This window comes from Caretta caretta, chromosome 2 (assembly GCF_965140235.1).
Source record: "Caretta caretta isolate rCarCar2 chromosome 2, rCarCar1.hap1, whole genome shotgun sequence".
NCBI lineage: Eukaryota > Metazoa > Chordata > Testudines > Cheloniidae > Caretta > Caretta caretta.
In genome coordinates, this window is record NC_134207.1 from 118,770,324 (window position 1) to 118,794,575 (window position 24,252).

The 24,252-nt window shown below is 41.8% G+C and overlaps 1 protein-coding gene across 5 annotated transcripts in view; it reads left to right on the forward strand.

Annotated features, from left to right (window-relative positions):
• LYRM4 (LYR motif containing 4) overlaps positions 1-24,252 on the forward strand; it is a 149,501-nt gene that overhangs the window by 50,345 nt on the left and 74,904 nt on the right. Inside the window, exons 3-4 of one of the 5 annotated variants that reach the window (XR_007355194.2) lie at positions 20,691-20,826; positions 21,500-21,622. The exons of 3 other annotated variants lie outside the window; for them this stretch is intronic. The gene's annotated coding sequence lies outside the window, so the exon portion shown is untranslated. The remainder of the gene's footprint in view (positions 1-20,690; positions 20,827-21,499; positions 21,623-24,252) is intronic. One more of the 5 variants, XR_007355195.2, reaches the window with a different exon arrangement.

Sequence of the window (24,252 nt, forward strand, 5' to 3'; positions counted from 1 at the left end):
GCCAGTGGCTCTTTGAGATGGCTGGAATCTGTGGAGAATTCCATTTTTGTAAATTACAAGCATGAAAATAGGTTGGTTGGGTCACGTTCATGTGTCTGTCAGGTATGTCAGATGTGTACATTTTTGTTCTGTATGTCCTGTATGTGTACACACACATCATCTAAATGGTGAATTCACATGAGGAATGTGAACAGTTGTTATTATTTCCCTGGCCAGCTAGATAATGTATACATATGTACTGTCGGTGTACAGTAAATAGGCACATGCGCACACACACAATATGTATAAGCTCTTTGGAGCAGGGACCATCTTTTTGCTCCCTTTTGTATCGCTCCTAGCACAATGGGGTCCTGGTCTATGTCTGGGACTCATAAACACTATGGCAGAAAAAAAAGTAATAATATGCTCACAATCTATTGTGTCTGTGTGCAGATTGTGTATCCAAATACATTGATCTGGGTTATTTTAACCATTTCGTCAGGTAATATGTTTAATCAGAGCATCATATGACCTGACCAGTTAGCCTTTCATGTTAATACTACAGCACCTTGTTTGTACTTTGCTTACTTTTAATGTTGACCCAGTGCTCACCTTGTCTGTTTTAATGATTTTAATTTTAATCAAAAGTACCTTGTGTCTCCCAGCAACCTAATTTCCCTGAGCGTTTCTCAGTAGTGAATACTTATTGATGGTCATTACTCTCTAACTGCTTGTGCCAGGGCACCTCTGGGAGGTTAATCAATCTTGTGCTTTTTTAATTGACATCAATAATATGTTTACATTTATCAGTATTTCTTAACTGTCAAGTTATAACAGTGGAACATCAATAATAAATCACGCCAATGGTGAACTTCAAACATTAGAGTTTTAAGAGTCTCCTTAAGCAATTTGACATGTTGTAAATTGCTTTGGAGTGATTTGTATGTGCTGTATGGGAAGAGGTCCAAAAATTGTTATGTAAAATACTGTAGAATAAATAACATTAAGGAACCAATCCATTGAAATGACAGTAGGATGGTTTTTGCCATATACATTATATACTATTATGAGGAAAGAGGAAGCAAATTTTTTAAGGGCTAGCTTAAAGGCCCCAACCAAGATTGTGAACCCATTGTGCTATGTGCTGTACATAAACATAGTAGGAGAAAGTCCCTGACTTGAAAAGCTTACAAACTAGATGAGACAAAGGCTGGGTGAAAAGAATTATTATTCCTATTTTACACATGGGAAATAAGGCACAGAGAGATTAAGGCCTTGATCCAGATAAGCACATAAACACATGATTAACTTTAAGCATGTGAGATGTCTCATTTAAATGAATGAGACCATTCATGCTTAAGATTAAGCATATGCTTAAGTGCTGTCCTGTGTTGGGGCTTAAGTAACTTACTTGAGGTCACATAAGAAGCTTCTAGCAGGGCTGAGAATTGAACCAAGATCTCCCAAGTCCAAGTCTGGTATCTTAAGACCATCCATTCTCTTTCTTCTACCCCCACTAGCTTCATGCAGTAATAAGCTGCACATATGACAATCATCTAAATGAGAGAGACCTGGCAAAATGCTGACCATGCTATTTGCTTCAATCATAGTGTTTTACAGACTCTCTTGAGGACAACTTCCAAATTAAAGACATGTCTAATGAGAATGGGGAAAAAGGAAATGGGGGGAAGAGGTGAAGAAGGTTGAATACTTGACAAGAAGATAACACTGAGCACCAAATAGGAGTTAAAAATAGCACCAGTGAAGCAGCTATTTACTTCCTTCCTAATTTTACATTTCATGATTTTTTTTATTTAGCTCCTATGATTTTAAAGGTAAACTGCAAAGCTTTTACGGTAAATATATGCAACAAACATTTAAGATCCTAACCATTAACAGAATATGTTGTTATTAGACTTTAAAACTACAAACTTAAAAAGAAATTATCCTTACAACTTACCTGGTAAGACTGGAGTTCAGGGTTTTCCATGTCTCATAGAAGGTATTGTTCATTATTTTGTTATTTATAAATCATTTATAGTGCTATGGCTTTAAATGTTTCTTTACACAGAGCAAGAGAGAGGTATTCATTCCCTTAAAGATCTGACCATCTAAATCAAACTAAAACAACAAATGCATAAGCCAGGACATGAGACAATGGTTCAGGAGTGAAAGAAGGAGATTATTAATGATGACAAAAAGGGTTGGGGGTTGCATGAGGATCTCTTCTTTGAAGGAGCAGAGAACGGGAGTACACTGTGGATGAGGACAGGGAGACTGTTCTAGGCATAGTGGCAGCTTGATAAAAGGCGCAAAGTTGAGTAGAAAAAATGAAAACGGGAGAGGAGTAAGATGAAAGTATTGAAAAGAGTAGGAAATATCAAGATTATCTAGATCTCTGTAGATGAGGAGAAGCTTTGAATTTGATTTAGGAAGAGACAGAGAGGAATTGGAGAGTTTAGTGGGTGGTCAGAGCAGACCAGTGGTTTTTTGGGCCGATGGTGAGAGTCGTGGAGGGCAGAGGAGAGTTACACTAACCAGGGTGAGAGATCAGACACCCATTAGGGACAATGATTTTGGTGGGAGGGGGATAACTCTATCTGAGCATTTATACCAAGTTGCCATCGTTGTAATATCTGAGCAACTTTTGCAAAGTGACCAATTTAAAGAAGCAACAGCAGCAGGATTTAACGAACGAGTGGGTATGGTAGCGGAGAAAGGAAAGAGGAGAGAGAAGAGTCACAAGTTCACCGAGGTCTCAGTCCTGGGGGATGGGAAGGTTTGATTAAACATCCAAAGCTTGTTCCTGCATCTATGGAAATCCGTGGCAGAGCTCCCACTGATTTCAGTGATACAGGAACAGGTCCCCCAGGCTTTAATGGTCTTTGACTGAGTAGCCACTGTAATTTTAGTTCCTCAAGATCCTGAAGTGTAACACCAAGGTTCTCTCATTTGAAAAATATTGGTTCTAGATAGATTCTTTTTATTTACTAGTTTGAACATATGAAAAAGGACAACCAAAATGACAAGACAGCTGCCATCTTAGTGAACTGAATATTATTGTGGAGACCTGGCATGTTCCACCTATCATGATTGAATCAATGTGAAAACTGGGACTCCAGTTCCTGTATTTCATATTCTCTTCTAGCTCTCTAAAGAATGACACACAAAACCCACTCTGGGGAGAGCAAGAGATTTTACTGTTATGTACTATAAAGTTAAAAGGTTTCTACTATCAAAAGAGGCTGTTAAATAGCATAAAGAACATAAGACTAAATGGTAAAAATCTTGTAAAGTTCAGTTTACTATTCTGGCAGCCATTCTGCTGGCCGCTTGTACTTTTACACAAATGTTCAAAGTAGTGAATAAAAAGAATCTGTCTTCAAATGAGAGGACATTGGCAAGACAGCCTTCAAAGGAACTAAATTACAGTGGTTACTAAGTCAAAACCCATTAAAACCTAGATGTTTAATCAATCTTTTTATCAAGAGTAAAGCAAATCAGAAAGCAAAGGAGCTGACATTTAATGTATCATTGCAGATTATGTACATTCCTTGACTGTACAGAAGGATGTGTTGTGGGGACCTTGTGTGGAGAAAGCAGATCTAGAGTCAAAGGCATGCATCTCTTAGTTGGAAAATGAGGACCTATGTTCACAGTAGGGCTCAAGTAGTCTTTGCCAAATTGGTTTGAAACATGTTAAACCCTTCAGATTGACTCAGATTAAACATGAGACTAATTTAGATTAAACCTGCTTTGTCTGACTCAAATGAAGAAGGTGAAATCTTATTTAAATTGAGTTTAAAAACAGTGTTTCACACACTGGCCACCAAAACCGTGTTTAAAATCAAAGTAGCCTGAACTTCGTTTTAAGCCAGTTCAGCAAGCAGGTTTTTCAGTACAGTATAGGCACGGCCTAAATAATAACAAAATGGTTTCTGTTCCTGATGTATTAAAATGTTTTGAAGCCTGAGTTAGGTTAAGAAACATTGTGTTTGGACCTGTGTTTTTTTTATTGTATTAAGAGATGACACAGAGGCTGCTGAGAAATGAGGACCTGTAACAAATATCATTGCATAGCGGTTTGCAGGCTAAAAAATGAGCGTGAGTCTCTTGCCCCAAAGTCTGCTAGAAGCAGTACGCTGGTACACATCCAGTATTGGTGCTTCATGCTTTTGAGTGAAATTTTCAGAAATGTATAAGTCCTACTTTCAACAGTGACTTGAGCACTTAGGAGCCCAAGTAACATTGAGAGTTAATGATATTTAAGTTCCTAAATCACTTAGGCACTTGCACATTTTACCCTTTTCTTAGTAATACTCTAGGCCTCCCTTCCCTACATTAATGATTAAGCCTCTGTGCCTGATTCAGTTTGCCACCATTTCCCACTTTATTAATGCACACTCTCACTTGAATGGAGCAGCACAGTGTAACAGCAGGCTTCTTGTTTCTCACACCTTTTTATACCCATTAATAAAAGCACAGAACATCTCTCTCTCTCTCCCCCATACTCTCGGGCTGAAAAGCTGAGTATTTTTGTTTCAAGTAAATACCCATCAGCCCTGCAGATCTATCAGCAGTAGTTCTTCTAGGGGGTAACATGTAAGCAGCCCAATACATGAATGACCTGAGAGCGGTTCTGAGTACCTGCAGCTCCCATCATGATGTTGTGGGAGGTGATACTATTTATTTGCATGACAGTAGCACTTAGGAGCCCCAGTCATGGACAAGAATCCCATTGTGCTGGACGCTGTACAGACACAGAACAAAAAGACAGTTCTTGTTCCAAACCTTTGAAAAACTCATATCCACAGACTTTAAGCATACCTATTCCCCCCTTTTTTTGGGAGCGGCGAGGGGGAGAGGTAATTGTACCAGTTTACCAGATAAAGGGGTTGATCTTTAGGTTCAGTGCAGAGCATTTACCATTCCTACTGAAGTCAACAGGGGTTTGACACAAGTGATATGTGATAGTTTACTGTGAGTACTGGTAGAATATGGTTCATTATTTGTGGCCTGTTAATTTATTTGAATTTTTTTTTTAAATTGTGTACCTAAATAGCAATAATGAATTCAGAGTACTGAACGTGTTCATTTAGTTTCTTAATTTTTTCAATCCTTATTTGCTGCTTGCTTGCTTAAGATTTCGTTTGAAATGGTAAAAATTAGACTTCTTTTTTTTACTTCCTGACTCTTACTGTAAAACACAGACAGTGATACCGTGTTTCTAATATAAAAGTGTTATTAAACTTAGAGAGAGGGAGGGAGAGTTCTGACCTATTTTTATAAAAGAAAACAAGGATAGGAAAGGTAGAACACAGGAGCAAAGAGACCCAAAGTTTCCCACAGTATAGTAATAGATATGACCTTTAATATTGAGGCCTTTGGATCAAAGTTAAGTTGGCATTAAAATTTTCTAATAAATTCCCTGCTGAATCTCAGGGTTTTTTCCCCTCAAAGTTAATTCAATAAGGTCACAATAAAGCGAGTGCTGTCTGTGTTATTGTAATTGCTCTCAGCAGGCTGGTAATATTATTGCACAGAAGTGCCAGCTACTGTGCTTTTATTTCTCTCTTCAGCCACACTCCTTCCTACATACTCCCTTCCCTCGTCTCTCAAGTCCACCCCAAATAGGAAATGAAGCTGTTTTAAATGCCATTTGCCTCTCATTTAAAATGCTTTTACAGTGATGCTTTCCTGAATCCTTTTCAGCTGAAAAAATAAAAGCTTTAGTTAGACTTCTTGTAGAATAACTGGAGACTTTTATTTCCTTTCTTTAATTCTGGTCCAACCTTTAAGCACTGGATCCAGCCTTTAAGTTCTTAAGTAAAGGATGTTATTTCTAAACACAAAGGGCTTGGTTCATCTCATGTTGGTTTGACTCTCTGAGGGTAGCAAATTGACAGATATTTCAAGAGTTTTTGTAAGACTCTGGAGGATGGCATAGTCATGGGAAACCAGGTAAAATAATAATGTCTTTCACATTCTTCTGCATATTGAGACATACGTGGTTGTCCTGTTTCTGTAAATTATTTCTATCCATGCCCAGCCTGGATTCTTGAATAGAATAATGAATCTGATATTTCTTGTCCTGTGGAATGCAAGTTTACGTGTGACATTCATGAATCTACTAGTAGAATATTAATCTGGGCATAAACCATTGCAGTGAATAAATGGGTACACAGAAACACTGTGATCATTGCTCTTCGCATATGTTATACAACTGTAAGTTGATATATAAGTGTTAACATGAATTTGGTTTCACTTATTTTTGTTTATAGCTACTATTGTGTCCGTAATTTGGACACTGTTGCTTGGATCCTAATTCCCAGATGCAACTTGCTCCTCTCCTTCCTCAAACATTTGGTCTTAAATAAACATACAGATTTGGTTGATCTGGGTAACATGCAGTGTTGTGTGAGAGGCTGCCCACGTTGTAGCCAGCTTTTTTCATCTATTGCAGAGATTTTTTAAAAAAAAGAAAAGGAGTACTTGTGGCACCTTAGAGACTAACCAATTTATTTGAGCATGAGCTTTCGTGAGCTACAGCTCACTTCATGGATGCATACTGTGGAGACTCAGAAGACATTATATACACAGAGACCATGAAACAATACCTCCTCCCACCTCACTCTCCTGCTGGTAATAGCTTATCTAAAGTGATCATCAAGTTGAGCCATTTCCAGCACAAATCCAGGTTTTCTCACCCTCTGCCCCCTCCCCCCCCCACACACACACAAACTCAGTCTCCTGCTGGTAATAGCCCATCCAAAGTGACCACTCTCTTTAAAATGTGTATGAAAATCAAGGTGGGCCATTTCCAGCACAAATCCAGGTTTTCTCACTCCCCCACCGCCCTCCAAAAACCACACACACAAACTCAGTCTCCTGCTGGTAATAGCTCATCCAAAGTAACCACTCTCCCTACAATGTGCATGATAATTAAGGTGGGCCATTTCAAGCACAAATCCAGGTTTTCTCACCACCACCCCCCCCCCCCCCCACACACACACACACACTCTCCTGCTGGCAATAGCTCATCCAAGGTCAGTTTGGCCCACCTTGATTTTCATACACATTGTGAGGAGAGTGATCACTTTGGATAAGCTATTACCAGCAGGAGAGTGAGTTTGTGTGTGTGGTTTTTGGAGGGGGGTGGGGGGGTGAGAAAACCTGGATTTGTGCTGGAAATGGCCCACCTTGATTATCATACACATTTTAAAGAGAGTGGTCACTTTGGATGGGCTATTACCAGCAGGAGAGTGAGTTTGTGTGTGTGTGGGGAGGGGGGGGGGCGGAGGGTGAGAAAACCTGGATTTGTGCTGGAAATGGCTCAACTTGATGGTCACTTTAGATAAGCTATTACCAGCAGGAGAGTGGGGTGGGAGGAGGTATTGTTACATGGTCTCTGTGTATATAATGTCTTCTGCAGTTTCCACAGTATGCATCCGATGAAGTGAGCTGTAGCTCACGAAAGCTCATGCTCAAATAAATTGGTTAGTCTCTAAGGTGCCACAAGTACTCCTTTTCTTTTTGCGAATACAGACTAACACGGCTGTTACTCTGAAACCAGAAATTTTTTAAAATACAGTATTTGCTTTAGATTATGATTATTTTATTACAGTAGCACTTGGGACCTTCAATGAAATATCAGTCTCCCATTCTTCGAGGCATCATACAAAGATGTTTTACAAATACAATCCTTGATCCAAAATGCCTGCAATCTGTCCTTCCCTAACTGCACCCTTTATCTGTTAAAACCTCCCTGTGTTACATCAGGATTCTGAGTATGCAGTTTTGAAATTTAAAATGGAGGTTTTTGCTTGCACCACTGCATCATACTTTTGTGAATAGTAACGAAAGAGCACACTTATTTGTCATTTTTTCACCCTATTTCTCTATTGCTTATTATTTCTCTTCACCCTCCCATGCACTTTTTTAAATTATTCTTGTCCCACACTCTTGGTCACGCATCATACCCTACTGGTACAAAGTGCACTGCAGTGTCTGCATGTTGGATGAACTTCCAGTGATCAAAAGCATCACTTTCACTGTGTTTGAAGTTTCTGCCAGCCAAGTTACAAGCATCTTGAGGTCACTCCTGATCAATAACTCTTTATTGCTCTTTATTTATGGCATACACATTTTAATTTATAATTCCAGTTGCTACTTGGGATACTCATTTTTGGTAGCAGAGAAGTGATACGACTAGTGAAAGCAGTATGTCTCCAAGATGAAAGGATTCTACTGACCCAAAAAACTTCAAGAAGGTTGATTTGGAACCCTGCTGTGGTTGGAGTCTAAGATACGTTAAGGTTGCCCTGAATCAGTGTGGCAGATGATCAAGTTGTTGCTTTGTGAATTTAATAATTAAGCATTGCTGTGACAGAATTTCTATTTAAATTAACATTTTTGATTGATTCTGCACTTCAAAAGTTCAGTATTGAGATTATAGCAGTGTAGAATAAAGAACTCACATTTTCCAAAGCAGTTTTCCCTGTGGCTGAATCAGGTCATTCTAAAGTTAACCTGAATGTTGAAAAATCCATTTGGAGTATATACAATAAAAGCTTTTTAAATGGGCATGCTGGGGGAACGAGGGGGTGCCGGTAAATTAAAAATGCCGATTAACTCAGAGAGAGGGGTTTGAAGGGAGGGGGAAGAGGTGGCCACGGTGCAGGGTGTGGGAGGGTGTAACGATGCGGCCTCTGGTGGGACACAACTGAGAGTATCAATTCAGAACCAATGGCTTAGAGCAGGGCAGTTACAGCCCAAGGCTGGGTTTCCTTTACTATTAAGGCACACCAAACCAGCCAAACAGAGAGGACTTTGGTTTTACCCTATTGACTAACCATAAGTCATACAAGCAATTCCCTTGGGCGCTCCAGTTTCCCAGTATCACCACCAGCACTGCTCCTTATGGGAATGACTGGTTATGAAAACCAATACCCCAGTGAAAAAAAGGTTCTCCCAATCCCAAAGGACCAAGCCCCAGACCCAAGTCAATATACAAATCAGATCTTATCCACAAATCACGCTGTTGCCGATCCTTTAGAATCTAAAATCAAAAGATTTATTCATAAAAAGAAAAGTATAGATGAGAGTTAAAATTGGTTAAATGGAGTCAATTACATACAGTAATGGCAAAGTTCTTGGTTCAGGCTTGTAGCAGTGATGGAATAAACTGCAGGCACAAATGAAGTCTTTGGAGTACATCCACGTCTTGGATGGGTCATTTAGTTCATTGTTCAGAGCTTCAGCGTAGCAAAGTTCCTCCAGAGGTAAGAAACAGGATTGAAGAAAAAATGGATGGATTTTCAGGGCCTTTTATATCCTCTGCCATGTGGAAGGACATCCCTTTGTTCTTACTGTGGAAAATCACAGCAGCCAGGTGGAGTTTGGAGTCACATGGGCAAGTCACATGTCCATACATGACTCAGTTCTTTACATGTAGAGCAGCCATTGCTTACATGATACCTTGAACGTTCCCAGGGAGGCTCCTCATATGTGAATTGGAGTCTCCCAAGGTCCATTGTCAGTTAAGTGTTTCTTGATTGGGCACTTAATCTGAAGAGTCCCTTCTCAATAAGATGGCCAAATGCTTCACTGGTGCTACTTAGAATCAAACACATTGAAACACAAGTACATAGCCAATATTTATAACTTCAAATACAAAAATGATATATGCATAATCATAACAGATATCATAATCATAACCAGCAAATTATAACCTTTTCACAGACACGTTACTTGACAACCTTTGTACAATATTTGGTGCAACTATAGGACCTTGGTTGCAACAATGATCTATACGGTCACAGTTCATGTCAATAACGTCACAGAGGGGCTGCAGGGCACGGGCTTGGAGGGAGTTTGGGTCCGGGAGGGGGCTTGGGGCATGGGAAGGGGCTAGGGTGTGGATGTGGAGGGCGCTTCTCTCTGGTGGGTCCCTGCAAGCGGCTTCCCATCCCTGGTGCTGCTGGCGGAGGTGCAGACAGGTGACTCTGCAAGCAGGCATGCTGCCTCCATCTGCAGGCCCTGCCCTCTGCAGCTCCTGTTGGCCGCAGTTCCTGTCCAATGGGCTGGAAGCCGCAGACTCACCACTCAGGGAGAGGGGACGGAGGCAGCATGCCCTCAGAGCCACCTGGCTGTGCCTCCGCCAGCAACAGCAGAGATGGGGAGCTGCTTGTGAGGAACCTCTGGAGGTGAGCCCCCCCCTCCCCCATCCGGCACCCAGAACCCCTCCCAAGCCCCCTCCCGGACCCAAACTTCCTCCAAGAGTGCGCCACGCAGCCCCTCCCACGTTCCAGCTCCCTGCCAGCCCCACACCAACCGCACTGTAAACTGGACTTTCAGTGCAGATCAGAAATGCCGGTTTATAGAGCTTGCCAGTTGGTGAAGTGCCAGATAAAAGATCTTTTGCAGTATTAACCATAAAAATATCAATCACGTTGTCCTTTGTTAAGCTAAACAAATTACTTGATTAAGATGCTATTTAGCACATATTGTTTTAAATAGTTTCCTAATGGGACCCTTCCTTCAGCCATCTTACAGGGTTTCAGATGATGCATTTGTCCATTATTCTGAAGCTAGCTGTGGCTAATGTTTGATCTGAATGAAAACCACTCAGCACTTCTAAAAATTAGGCCACTTATTTAAATTTCTAAATAAGGATTTAGGAACCCAACTTTGGACACCAAATTTTGTGACGGGTTCAGTCACAGAGAGCCCCTTGGGACTGTCACCTGACGTGCTGAGACTACCTTTGAGCCCATTTTCCCTGCCAGCTTGGGACTTCAGAACCCTGCCTTGTTGAGCCTGCTGCAAACACAGACCCAGGTCTGAACCATGTCCCGCAAAGCTGCAGACTTAACTGAAAACAGTTTAGCAAGTACTCCTGTCTCCAGCACCCAAACACACCCAGTTCCCAATGGGGTCCAAACCCTGAATAAATCCGTTTTTACTCTGTATAAGCTTTAAACAGAGTAACTCAGAAATTGTCTGCCCTCTATAACACTGAGAGAGAGATATGCACAGCTGTTTGCTCCCCCGGGTGTTAGTCACTAACTCTGGATTCAATAATAAGCAAAAGTGATTTTATTAAATATAAAAAGTAGGATTTAAGTGGTTCCAAGTAATAACAGACAGAACAAAGTAAGTTACCAAGCAAAATAAAACAAAAACGTGCAAGTCTAAGCCTAATACAGTAGGAAACTGAATACAGATGAAATCTCACCCCCAGAAATGTTCCAATCAGCTTCTTTCACAGACTGGACTCCTAGTTGGGACCAGCAATCACTCACACCCCATAGTTACTGTCCTTTGTTCCAGTTTCTTTCTGGCATCTCTTTGGGGTGGAGAGGCCATCTCTTAAGCCAGCTAAAGACAAAATGGAGAGGCTTCCAGGGCCTTTTATATTTTCTTTCTTGTGGGCGGAAATCCCTTTGTTCTTCTGTGCAAAGTCACAGCAACAAGATGGAGTTTGTAGCCATTTGGGCAAGTCACATGTCTATAAATGATTCAGTTTTTTGCAGGCCAACTCCATTGTTTACATGTTTACATGTTAGTTTGAATGTTCCTAGGAAAGCTCAGATGTGGGTTGGTATCTCCCAAAGTCCATTGTCAGTTAAGTGTTTCTTGATTGGGCACTTACTGAGGATAGTCCTTTCTCAAGAAGCTAACCAAATGCTTCACTGAGGCTACTTAGAATCAAACACATTAAGATACAAGTATGTAGTCAATATTCATAACTTCAAATACAAAAATGATACAGACAGCATAATCATAACCAGCAAACTACAACTTTTCCATAGACATCCCACTTGGCCTCCTCTGCACAAGATCTGGTGCAACCGTAGGACCCTGGTTGCAACAATGATCTATATGGTCACAGTTCATGTCAATAACGTTACAAATGTAAAAAATCTAAACCTAGCCTCTGCACCTGAGAGCTCAATATCTCAGTATCTTGCTTGTACATCTTCTTTCAGGTAGTTTGGTTAGTTCCTAAGTATATGCTAAAAGAAGTTTTAACAATAAAGATAGATTGACTGTTGCATCCCAATCATAACAACTTACATATGTATATCATTTTATTCTGAAAATTCCCAAAGCATTATACAATTATAATATCAATGAAACACATCCTCCCTTTACATGGAAGGCTACCTACCAATGATTTGTTTTATTTGCTTGGATTCAGTATTTTCAAAAGCCTGTCCACGCTCTAGGTATTCTCACAATTAAATTCAAACCCATAAAGGAATACAACCCCTTATCTTAATACAAATATTATTCCTGTGGGAATTCTGTGCCAAAAAATAATTAAAATTCTGCATACAGTATTTTAAAATTCTGCAAATTTTATTTGTCAAAATAACACTATATAATCACACCAGTTTCAATTATTTTGGTTATTTATTTCAAAATACCAGTCAACACGTATGGCTGTAACAATACAGACACACACAAAAATTCCCCCATCAGTAGAGAGTTAAAGAAACCCCTACGACAACCCCAGTTCCTGTTCCTCTGCCCCTTACCCCCCTCCCCCGAGCGCAGCCAGGGGCAGACATTCACACACCCAGAGCCCAGCTGCCCGCACCCCTCACCCTCAGTGCAGACACTCACGTCCCTCCCTCCCCCCAGAGCCCAGCCATGGGGCCCTTGCCAGCCCAGACACTAAAACACCCTCCCCCTCAGAGCTCAGCTGCGCCCCTCCCCCCTAGACATTCTCACCCCCGACCCACCAGAGGCCAGCTGCGGGGGGCCCCCCGGCCCACATACTCATACCCTCTACCCCCAGAGGCCTGCTGCAAGGCCCCCTTCTGGCCCACAGACTCTCACCCCTACCTTCCTAGAGCCTAGGGATCCAGAGGGAGAGAGAGCCTGATGCTGGGTTCTAGGTTTGCATGGAGTTTCTTGCGCACTCCGCCTCCTTACTTCTGGGCATGCTGGGTACTGCAGCTGCTGGGAACCCTCCAGCTCCCTCCCCCCAGCCTTGTCTTCTGTTTGTGAGCTGGGCTCTGATGGGTCCAGCAGTCCCTATAAGCGGCCAACATCTCTGCCATCCATTGGGGGGGGGGGGGGCGGAATTCTGTGTGCACATTAATTTCTGCAAAATTCTGCATTGTGCAGTGGTGCAGAATTCCCTCAGGAGTAAAATATATATCAACCTTCATGGCCCTTGGGAAAGAGGATAATTTAGCCAAAGTCACTGGGAGCAAATTCTTACTTTTATTAAATGTGTCATGGGATTTTTCCTGTTTATATAATGAAGATGGGATCTTAGTTTTTAAGGCCCCATCCAATGTGATAAACTGAAGGGAATTCCACCTATCTTCCTTAAGAAAAGAAAAGGCTAAATAGAGCCCGTCTAGATTTCAGTCTGTGGTTTCAGTGACCATTAGTGTTTCAATCTTATACTTAAACTACTTAGCCCACACCATTAGAAGCCAGTGTTACTAGCACCCATATTTGTGTATTTTATACTGCTAGAAGCTCAGAGACCTTTGGACCTCCAGTGCTATTATGCAGATTCATTAATTGTTCATTTCAGTAGCATTCCTGATAATTTAAGACCAATTCAGAGAACTCACTCCAATGAGCCCTTGAGGTAAAAATGCTTTTGAAGTAAATAATATTAAATATTTGGTAGAGTCCCAACTAAATATTTGGATGAACTGTGGTTTTGACCTCTTGATTTTGGTAAATTGAATCTTCCTTTAAAAATATCGTATCTTCAGATTAAAAATGAATGTAATACAGGCACTATATTGCTTGATTGTTGCTTATTGATTAACAGGCCAGTCAGTATAAATCAAAATTAGGAAAATTGCTATACGTAATTTGAGCTCATTTAAATTATCTCTGTTATGGGAGCAATCCTCTTGTTAAAAGAATCAAGTGCAGTTGTACCAAATAGTAAAATAAAATTGAACATTGGACTGGTGAAAGGACGGCTAAATTCAAGTCCTATAGAAGTCCACTGGAATTTTGTTTGTCTTTCATGGGATCATAATTCACCCTTTGATCAATTTAAAGGTGGAATGCAAATGAAATTGTGAAAATTCCATCTGCTTTAATGCATCTCTCTGCTCCTACTCAAACTCAGAAAAATCTGCATCTTCAAGTATTGCATGCCTAAAGGAGCTACTTTTTCTGCCCTGTCCACATGCCTAAATCATTGTACCTATTTCCCTCAGACTCGGCATTGTTTTCTTCTTTCTTCAGTTTGTGCTGTGTATTAATTCACCCCGAGCCCCTTAGTATGGTCAGCCTTTTCTTTTTCTGTTTTCCTCCAAAATTTTCCCTCCTCTAATCATCTTAGCTCAAGCCTGAAAAGACACTATACCCAAGAGTGGAAAATGGTAGTACGGTAACTCCTCACTTAGTCGTCCCAGTTAACACTGTTTCGTTGTTAAGTTGCTGATCAATTAGGGAACATGTTCCCTTATAACGTTGTTTGGCAGCCGCCTGTTTTGTCCACTGCTTGCAGGAAGAGCAGTCTGTTGGAGCTAGCTGGTGGGGGCTAGGAACCAGGGTGGACCGGCAGCCCCCGTATCAGCTCCCCACTCCCCTAAGTTCTCTGTGCAGCAGCTGCCCAGCAACCTACCAATTGTTGGCAGTTCAGCTGTCCCTCCCCCCACTGCCATGTGCTGCTCCTGCCCTCTGCCTTGGAGCTGCTCCCGGAGGCCCCCTGCTTGCTGTGCAGGGGAGGGGAGAAGAGGGGGACTAATGTCAGGGTGTCCCCTTCCCCCTACTTCTGCCCCCCGTTTACTCCTTCTCCATATAGAGCAGGTGGGAGACACTACAGGGCTCAGGAGGAAGAGAGCTGGCCGCAGCTGCTGTCTCAACTTCCTGATCTTTTTAAAGGCTATGTACTTAGAATGTGGTGTCAACGTACTTAAAGGGACAGTGCTCCTCTCTCCCCCCCCCCCCCCCACAGAAGGTGTGTGTCTCTGCTATGCTGTCTCCCCTCCCTCCATTTGTGCTGTCTTGTAGAGTGTGAGGCTACATTAACAACAATGTGTTAACTCTTGAGGGCTCAGCCGAATGCTAGTTCATCATTTATCAGCAAGGCATTCCCTGGGAAATATCCCACCCTCTTCCACCCTCTAACTTCACCACCTCAACCAAGCTTCACAGTCATCATTGCTGTGTACAGTATTAAATTGTTTGTTTAAAACTTATACTGTATGTGCGTGTGTGTGTAGATATATATATATATTTTTTTGTCTGGTGAAAAAAATTTCCCTGGAACCTAACCCCCCCCATGTACATTAATTCTTACGGGGAAATTGGATTCACTTAACATCGTTTTGCTTGAAGTCGCATTTTTCAGGAACATAACTACAACGTTAAGTGAGGAGTTACTGTACTATTAGTGGACACAGTTGTTGAAGTAGTCTGCTCCCCTTTCTTCTCTTTAGGAAAGCACAATCTTATTATTCCTTAAGTCAAGTCTTAGAAAACAGACCCAAGAACTCAGGTTCAGAGAACACTGCTCTAAGAGACAAAGGCCTATAAGACCTGATAAAGCCACATCTGCCTCAGTCCAGTTGGCAGTTTTTTCCCAGTTTATGTCTTCAGGCCACATTTATATTGTTTGTACCTAACAGGGCAGCAACATACTTGGGGAGATTCAGACCTTGAGAAGAGGAGTCTGACATGATGACACATTTGACATCAATATTCCTATGTTCTGTTATGTCCAGAAACCTGTGATTATAATCGTGCTGAGATGCTGTTTCCAAAACTCATGTTGTAGAAAACACATATTCATAATAAAAACACTCCGGAATACTGTTGCAAACTGAAGTTTGTGATCATTTTTTAGAAATGCACATCTTATAGAAATCATAGTCCACTTTTAGTACTTTGAGTTGAATTCAGATTTTTGGTTTCTGGTTGTTGTTTTTTACTCATCCACGTTTATTTGTGGTTATATTTGCAAATAGTAACTTCGGGGAGTGCGGAGGGAAGGTTTATTTGGATTGTGACTGCATACATTTAGGGATAAATCAGTGGATTAATTAGCAGTGAAATTCATATGTAAAAGAAAGTTCCAGGAAAAAAATTAAGCAGTGTCAATTACTGTTTGCATTCTATCTTTCCCATAATGTGTAGCCACACAGGCTACTTTGCCTCCCTTCTACTATGGGCCACCAAGAAGTTAACCAAAGAAAGCATAAATATGTAGTGATATAAGAGGAAAGCATGAACACCACATGAATTCTAAGTCACTTTAAAGAAACCTACCTGGACATTTTCTCTGTTTTTTAGTCATCATTTTCTAAAACCAAATCTTGAAAAATTACAGTGGATAATGACTTCCTGGTTGGTTTTATTTAATCTGGAGTCCATATCAACTAAACAGAGACACATTTTCCACAGTAGTATTTTTGGACAATAAATCTGGCCAATATAATGCACCTTATTGGATGGTCATATGTATTTTATCTATACAAAGGGAAGAATCGGTGAGCATCAATACCTGTGTGCTTTAAATTTACTGCACCACTTCCTGAGTGTTGGCAAAGGCTTTGGCAGTTTGTAAAATCGAGGTCATCATTTGCTTGTGGTCCTTCCTCGTCTGAATGTATTTCTTTCAAGGCCCTTCCTGCTGCAGTCAAGAAATTGGTAAAGTAGTTCTGTGTTTGTTTTTTGGTAATAATTTTTCCATTTAACATGTCTCTTGATTCTCTGTTTTATTCCCCTCCCACCCTCTCCCCCAGTGGCTCAGGTGGCCCATGGCACAGTCTTCTGTCTTTTTATTAGGAATTCTGGAATCCATATACACCCAGTGGTCATATTCTTGAAGCAACCTATGCTAAATGCCAACATAAAATAATAGATGCACAGAACACAATTATCATTGCTAAAAAATAAATGTGAAGAACATAATAGTGGAAAGTATTCATCCTTTGGGGATGAAAACCACTTAACTAGCTTTGATAAAATTAAGCTAGTGTTATGGATCTCAAACTGATGCAATTTCCCTGCCACTGAATTCCTCCCTCTTCCCTCAGGGGAAGCTCTTGCTACTTGAAATGATTGTATTGGATACACTTATTTATGCCAGGTGATGTAGTCAAAAGAAGGACTGGAATTCTGACCACCCAAGTTTTCATCTCAGTTTTACCAGACTTCTGTGATGTTGAACAAGTCATTTGTACTCTGTCTCAGTTGCTGTCTTTGTAAAATGGGGATAACACTTTTCATACCTATTTCACAGGGTGCATTAAGGCTTAGTAAATGTTTGTGAAGATGTATTATGTAACTACTAAGTATTTGTGATTTTTTTGGGGGGGAGGGGGGAAGGTTGGTTGTTTTTGTTTTAAAGAAATGTCTTTTAGACTAAACTTTTTCTAAGAGTTCATCCTGATTTGGTTTTAACTAATACATTAGTTCTAAACTTTGTTTAACTGACAATTGTAGTTCCTCTGTGACCAGGGAAGAAGCAAGCTGCTTTCATTTTTTCTTAGTTTTGAGATCTGCTCCTGCTCCCAGCACTGTTCCCTCTAAGCTGTGCGCGTGCACACAGATCTTAAACCCCGTGCACACGGCGAAACACCGTGCAGACAAAAATTTGCACAGAAGCACAACAATTTGCACAAAAGAAACGTTTTGCGCCTACAGCCTGTCAAAAATTTGCACAGAAAATTTTTTTTGCCCACACGGTCTGTCAAAAATCAGAGGGAACATTGGCTCCCAGTGATGTCATTGGGTATGCCACAGATTATGCCCCAGATCTGCAGCAAATTATTCTAAGGGAATTTGTGACTATGTATAACAATTAATACATTTCCCCACTGTTCATTAGAAGTGAAAAATGTAGAAAGAATTTGCATTCTGGTTGGACATGGCAGCAAGATGGTGATTCTTTTTCTTTATGCTGGAAAATGTTTTATTCTGAAATACTTATGTGGATTTCTGTAGAATTACTTAGCAGACTAAAACCTTGTCTTTGTTATTCCTCTGGCTTGTACTTTAGCAAAAATAACTAGTAATAAAAAACTGACTTCACACCACAGAGCGTTTAGAGAGTGTTAAAAATACAGTATATAGAGATGTAAGATGGAAACCGAAAAGTAATGTCATGTAGAAATAGTAACATAATTCTAGCATTTAAGTGGCAATTGAAGCTGGGTTTTCAGCTGGTGTAAATGAAAAAAAGAGTCAGGGACTGCTGGTGTGATGTGCAATGACATCTTTGGATCCTTGAGGTTCTTCCTGCATAATAACATTGTTTACAATTGCTGATTGCTTAATTTTTGTTCTAGTTCCCGTGAACAGTATTGAAATAAAGACAAGACAGACAGACCTGCCTTGTTGGAACTAGCAGGTTATAGCAAAGTTAGAATATGGATGGAAGGAATGTAGTAGGTTTTAACATCTTGCCAAATGATGTCTTGGGCTTTAGAGGCCTGTGGAGCACGATTATTGAATACAATTAAAGCATGGTTTGGCTATACTTAAGAAGGCAAACTTGAATCAGATCTCCCAACAGCTTTGTTTTTATAGCACTAACGATACCGCACATTACATTTTTCAATGTTACTTTATATACATGTTTGTCAAGATGGTTGACTATTGTATTGTGTGATTTTTGTTTTTCCAATACATACTTTTTATGGAAAAAAGCAGTCTAGGGCATGTGACAAGACATGGTTTTCTGTCTCTTCCTGCACTCCTCTCTTCTGCAGCTATTGGGCCGTGTTGTCTTTTATTGGTAGATTTTATTTATTGTATTGTATTAGACACCCACAAGCCTTTGAGGCTGGAATACTATCTAAATGAAATTTTAATTCTTACTGTGGCATCTTTGAACACATAAATAGTGTCAAAGGGGTACTCCTGGGGGAATTCTGCACCAAAAAAATAAAAATTCTGCACATAATATTTGAAAATTCTGCATATTTTATTTGTCAAAATAACACAATATAAACATTCCAGTTTCAATTATTTTGGTAATTTATTTCAAAATATCTGTCAGCAAGTATGTCTGTAACAATACAGACCAAAAAAAAGATTCTGGTAATTTATTTTTTTTACAAATAGATTTTTGACTAGGCATATTAATACAGAACTTTGAGTAATTCGTTTAAATTACAATACAGAGCTGTATTTCCTGCACCTGTCAGAAGCACTGCAAAGGTTTGGGGGGTCAGGGATAACAGAGGAACTGAGGGAGAGGGAAGAAGCTTGGGAATGAACCTGGAGGGTGGTGGGTGTGGGTGCGAGGAGGTGTTTTTGGGGGTGGGGTGGGGAGGGGAGATCGTTAGGGAATTGGGAAGCCTCGCCCATGCAGACCCTAACTAACCCCAAGCCTCTCTGTCAATCAGATACATCTGCCCCTGTCCCCACCCCACCCGTCCCAATGGGTCTCTGCAGCCCCCCACCTTGTCCCCAGACTCAATACTGTCACCCCACTAGCTCCTGAGACCAAGCCCCAATCTATCCCCCTACTACACATTCTGAACCCCAGTCTGTGACCCCCTAGCAGCTCTGTGTTCCCCACTCTGTCTTAACCTGGCTCCACGGGCAGGATGCTGTGATGAACTTCTACACCTGGGGGAATTCTGCAGCATTGGGCACGCATAGAATTCCCCCCCCCCCCCCCCCCAAAATACATTCTGCCCAAGAAGTGCTGCAGTTCTGCCTTTTACCCATCAGAGGCCGCTGTGGTGCCAGAACAGCCATCTCTGTTCATCCATCTGGCTGGCCTGGTGCCACAGCAGACTCTGCTGGGCAAAAGGCAGAACTGCATCTGTTCTTGGGCAGAATGTATTTTATGCTGGGAAAAAACAAAATTATGAGGGACAGATGCATTATCAGGGGATAAGAATAAATAGACACAAGTCGGACATCAGGAATGATAACACACAAAAGCCAGTGGGAGAACACTTCAATCTTCCTGGACATTCTATAACAGATTTGAAAGTAGCTGTATTTGAATGAAAAATCTTCAGAAACAGAAGAAAAACAGGTTTCAGAGTAACAGCCGTGTTAGTCTGTATTTGCAAAAAGAAAAGGAGTACTTGTGGCACCTTAGAGACTAACCAATTTATTTGAGCATGAGCTTTCGTGAGCTACAGCTCACTTCATCGGATGCATACCGTGGAAACTGCAGCAGACATTATATACACACAGAGATCATGAAACAATACCTCCTTCCACCCCACTGTCCTGCTGGTAATAGCTTATCTAAATACAGACTAACACGGCTGTTCCTCTGAAGCTTATCTAAAGTGATCATCAAGTTGGGCCATTTGGTGAGAGAACCTGGATTTGTGCAGGAAATGGCCCACCTTGATTATCATGCACATTGTGAAGAGAGTTGTCACTTTGGATGGGCTATTACCAGCAGGAGAGTGAGTTTGTGTGTGTGGGGGGGGGGGGGTGGAGGGTGAGAAAACCTGGATTTGTGCTGGAAATGGCCCAACTTGATGATCACTTTAGATAAGCTATTACCAGCAGGACAGTGGGGTGGAAGGAGGTATTGTTTCATGATCTCTGTGTGTATATAATGTCTGCTGCAGTTTCCACGGTATGCATCCGATGAAGTGAGCTATAGCTCACGAAAGCTCATGTTCAAATACATTGGTTAGTCTCTAAGGTGCCACAAGTACTCCTTTTCTTTTTAGAAGAAAAACAGCAGAACTAAAATTCATTTGCAAATTTAACACCATTAATTTGGGCTTGAATAGGGACTGGGATTGGCTGGCTAATTACAGAAGCAGCTTTGCCTCTCCTGGAATTGACACCTCCTCATCTATTGTTGGGAGTGGACTACATCCACCCTGATCGAATTGGTCCTGTCAACGCTGGTTCTCCACTTGTGAGGTAACTCCCTTCTCTTTATGTGTCAGTATATTTATGTCTGCATCTGTAACTTTGTTAGTCTTTAAGGTGCCACCAGACTCCTTGTTGTTTAGATGAATTATGCGCATCTTCAGATGCACAGAATTCCCCCAGGAGTTAAGGGGTCACTACAAAGAATCCTTCAGATCAGAACACACTTAGATTTACAATTTTTTTTACTAAGTTTTTTTGGTAGCCCAGCTTAATTGTTTTTGACACCTTATTTTGATGAGACCTTAGATGTGATGTAGATGGATTAAAAATGAATGTAATGCAGTCATCAAACTGCTTGGTTTTGCTATTTTGATCACTGGGAAACTTATAGCCATATTTAGCAAAACATCTCTTCGTGAATGGAGCTCACTTAAGAAAATGTTGCAGGAATTGTGTTGATTTAGAGAATAAACCTTTTTTCTGCTTCACTAAAAGGAAAAATAAAACACTAGACTAATAAAAGTAGAATTATTCAAGGTGAACCACAAATGACATTGCTAAAATATCAACTTCAGTAATGTATGTATGATGAATGCCCAGTTGTATAAATTTATAACTTATAATTCATTATTTAATTATTATAACAACCCCAAGAACCCAACAGCTTATTCTTACCTTCTTTTTATTTTTTAAAGACCTTTATATTTTCTTTTTCTTTTAGGTTACATGACATTCTTCATTGTCATATGACTAGTTCATTGGTCTACTCCGACAGCCCAGCATGTAGCATGCTGGTAAGAGTCAGACCTCTCTGAACTCTGTAGACTACATTATGAGAGGTTAGGTAAGTGGCATTTTTCTTTATTATATTGCACAGCTTTTAATTTATTTCATATTCAACACCGTATAAAATATTCTTAAAATAAATTTAGGGGGGAAAGCGCAATATAATATTAAAAAGCCACTTATCAGGCCTGTTATACATGGGGTTGACTCCATGACCCAGGAAAATTGCATGGTGGTTTTGACATCATCCGGCACCATGCATGCTGAGGCACCTAGCCGGGTATGGTGAGAATAGATGTTATGGGACTTTAAAGAAAAAAGTTAGTTTGTATACAGAAGGGCTATTGCAAAATGAATTTATTTTTCATGCTAGGGCTGTTCACACAACCAGAGCACAGAAATGAGCTAGACGTGGGATTCATCCTGCCATTGGTCAGTTTATGGGGTTGGTTGTTTATGAACATTGAGCTTTGCTATTTCAAGTTATCGAAGGCTCTGTTAGTCCTGCTGAATGTAATACTACTGCGGGAGTTCTGCACCACTACACATGCACATAATTTATGCCCCGCACAGAATTTTTTTCCCCCACAGAAAATACATTGTCGGAATGGTGCTGCAGTTCCTCCTTTCATCCGCCGGGGACACTGTAGTACCAGAACAGAGAGCAGCTTCTCCCAGATGGAAGCAGCCCCAGCTGGGGATAGGGAAGAGAAAGAGGCTGCCTTTCTCATAGCACCCTGCCCATGGGGCCGATCAGGAGGCATGGTATATGGGGGAATGGATAGCATGGCGCACATGGGGCTGCTTTGGATCACAAGCTGGGGTTCAGAAGGGCTAGTGGGGGGTAGGCACAGTCTGGGGCAGAGGCTGAATGGGGACAGGGAGGGAGGGAGGTGCAAGGACACATGGGGATGGGGGGAAGGGTGGCTGAGTGGGAGTGCAGGGCCATGTGTGGGAGGGGGTTTCTAGACAGGGAAGAGGGTGGCTGAATGGGGGTGCAGGGACACACGGGGATACGAGAGGGGGTACGGGGATACATGGGGATGGGGTGGGGGGGTGACTGAGTGCGGGTGCAAGGACACATAGGAATGGGGGGGTGCAGGCAGGGGCATGGAACCGGGGGGGGGAACCAGGGCCCTCCCACTTTTCTCTGCGGCTGGGCCTGCGTTCTTCCCCCCCGAGGCCCCAGCCAGGCCAGCATGCAGCCAGGCCAGGGAGCTCGGGTAGTTGTGGGAGCCCCGTGCACGTATCCTCCACCTGCCTGCTGTGCAGGGGGCTGAGAACAGCCCCCACCCTGTGTCCCCGCCTGGCTCAGGGCAAGTGGAGGCTCCGTGACTCCACAGCGGCTCCCCACAGCTGCCCATACAGCTCTGGCTGTGGGTGGGGTACACCTCAGAGCCGCAGCCCAGCCACAGAAAGAGATGCGCTGCAGGCACTGTGGGGAGCTGCAGACCATCCACCTCCCGAGGGGCTGCTCGCCCGTCCCCGTTCCCCCGGGGAGGTGGATGGTCCACCGCGTCTCCCCACAGCTGCCCACACAGCTCTTATCGTGGCCGGGCTGCGGCTCCAAGGCCAACACTTTTGGCCCACCCTAGGTGGGAGCAGCAGGCTCCCTGGCCCTACTCTGGCTTCCAGCTTGGCCGGGTAGGGGCTTCTGGGGGGGAGAGGAGGGGCAAGGGCAGGGCCTCAAGGGGGTGGGGAGTCCCCAGTCCCCCCACGTTTGGGAAGCCTCTGGCACCCCTGGGTGCAGGGACACGTGGACAGGGGCAGATGTGCCTGACAAAGTGAGAGAGGCTAAGGGTCAGCCAAGGTCTGTACGGTGGAGGCTCCCTAACAATCCCTCCCTGCCCAAGAAAAACCTGTTCTATACTTCTCCCACCCACATCCAACAACCCTCCAAGTTCACACCCAGACTCCTTCCGGCAATTACTTTCTTGTCCCTCAGTTCATTTGTTACCCCGACTCTCCCCAAGCCTTTGCACTGCTTCTGAGGGGTCTGGGAAGTACAGTTCTGTATTGTAGTTTAAATGAATTATTAGTCAGAGTTCTGTATTAATATGCCTAGTAAGGAATTTGTTTGTCAAAAAACATTTCCTGACTCTCTCTTGTTGTCTGTATTGTTACAGACATCCTTGCTGCCAGGTATTCTGAAATAAATTACCAAAATAATTGAAACTGGCGTGATTATATTGTGTTGTTTTGACAAATAAAATATGCAGAATTTTCAAATATTGTGCGCAGAATTTTTAATTTTTGGAGCAGAATTCACCCTGGAGTGATGTAATCTTCATCCTGTTGGTGACTTATCTGAAAATCTCCTAAATCTACCTGACTCTGATTAGTAGAATCATTGGGAATCACATAAAAAAGCATCATCCGCTACCTGGTTGTTAAAAGTGATGTACAAAGCTAAAACCTGCTCTTCTCAGCAATGCATTCAGATCAGAAGTATTAATGAAACTTTACTCAAGGGTTTGACAATTACAGTATAGTTATATTTAGAGTACACTTAAAATGCTTTTAAAGGGGAGATTTAACAGATGAGTTTTAAGTATTGGAAAAAGTTAATATGACACACTTTTCTATGATAGGAATAAAGGGGGGAAGGGGACTCATTTCTGTAGAAAACTTGAAGTATGAAATTTAGCTTAATACAGGGGGTTATCGTTTAGACTGGCATTTTTTAAG